The following is a 1229-nucleotide window of genomic DNA, read 5'->3' as shown; positions in this document are numbered from 1 at the left end:
ACAACATAGACTTGAGGACCTTGTTGCTCAGTAAATCTCATTGTCCATGGAAGCTTGTCTTTGTCCTCCACCCATACACTGTGACTGAAACAACGGAGAACAGATCTCTCTGCCCTACTCATTACCAAGGCTAACCCAACTTAACATGTCAAATAGAAAATCCCCACCATAGCAGATTTTTCCATATTCATTATCTCTGTATTGCCCTCTTCAAAGGAAAATAATAAATTATCTTAACAATTACAAAATATGTTTTTTTCCCTCCCTCTCACATTGGTGAAGATTTCCAGCAGGGGCAACAACAAGATGTCTGGTCGCGACAAAACCGAAGGCAAAGGACGTGCCAGGGTCAAGACTCACTCCTCCAGAGCCGGTCTCCAGTTCCCCGTCAGCCGCATCCACCGGCTTCTGTGCAGGGGTCACTACGGCGAGCATGTCAGGGCCGGAGCCCCTGTCTGCTTGGCCGCCGTCCTCGAGTACTTGGCAGCTGAGATCCTCGAGCTGGCCAGCAACGTAGCTCGGGGCAACAAGAAGACCCGCATCATTCCCCGCCACTTGTAGCTCGCCACCCACAATGTCAAGGAGTTCAACAAGCTGCTGGGAGGGGTGACCATAGCCCAGGGTAGGTCCTGCCCAACGCCCAGGCTGTGCTGCTCCCCTAAAAACCGGGCACCCCAGCAAGGTTTATGCCTGAAGGGGCAAGATCAGAAAAAAGATCAGATCGATAAACCTGTTGCTGCCTATGTGAATAGTACATTTGGAATAAATTAATTAAGAGGAAGCTGAGGCTCTAGGGAACCATTAAACCCATTCTTAGCTGTTGCAGAGCATACATACACGCTCCCATTAGAAAATGCAACCTCAGGATTCCTGCTAGGAACTGTGATTTGTATCCTGCGATATGTCTCTCAGAGAATGCAGGTATCTATCCCCACTGCATCATCCAAGGAGAATGACACATCTCCCACTAATTTGGAAAATTGGGAACCCAGATGTGGCAAATTGCATTTCTGTTTTATAAATAAGAAGGACTAATAGACACCATCATTGACCATGTGATCTTAATACTCAAGAACTTTAATCTTTTCATATGTTTATTAGTAAAGATGAAAGGCTGAGTATGCAAGTATTTTTTGGTCATTTCTTCTTTGTTACTGAATGGTGATAGATGTTTGTTAAGTATGGATACAGGTGTGAAGAACACTTACATATATTACATAAATGTCCAA

The 1229-nt window shown here is 45.2% G+C and overlaps 1 pseudogene; it reads left to right on the top strand.

The window, feature by feature from the left end:
- The first annotated feature begins 306 nt into the window (after positions 1-306).
- Positions 307-662, top strand: LOC144691214 (histone H2A-like; annotated as a pseudogene).
- Positions 663-1229: the final 567 nt, after the last annotated feature.

Source organism: Cetorhinus maximus, chromosome 15 (assembly GCF_964194155.1).
Source record: "Cetorhinus maximus chromosome 15, sCetMax3.hap1.1, whole genome shotgun sequence".
Classification (NCBI taxonomy): domain Eukaryota; kingdom Metazoa; phylum Chordata; class Chondrichthyes; order Lamniformes; family Cetorhinidae; genus Cetorhinus; species Cetorhinus maximus.
The sequence above is the reverse complement of the archived record's forward strand: the minus strand, read 5'-3'. Positions and strand labels throughout refer to the sequence as shown.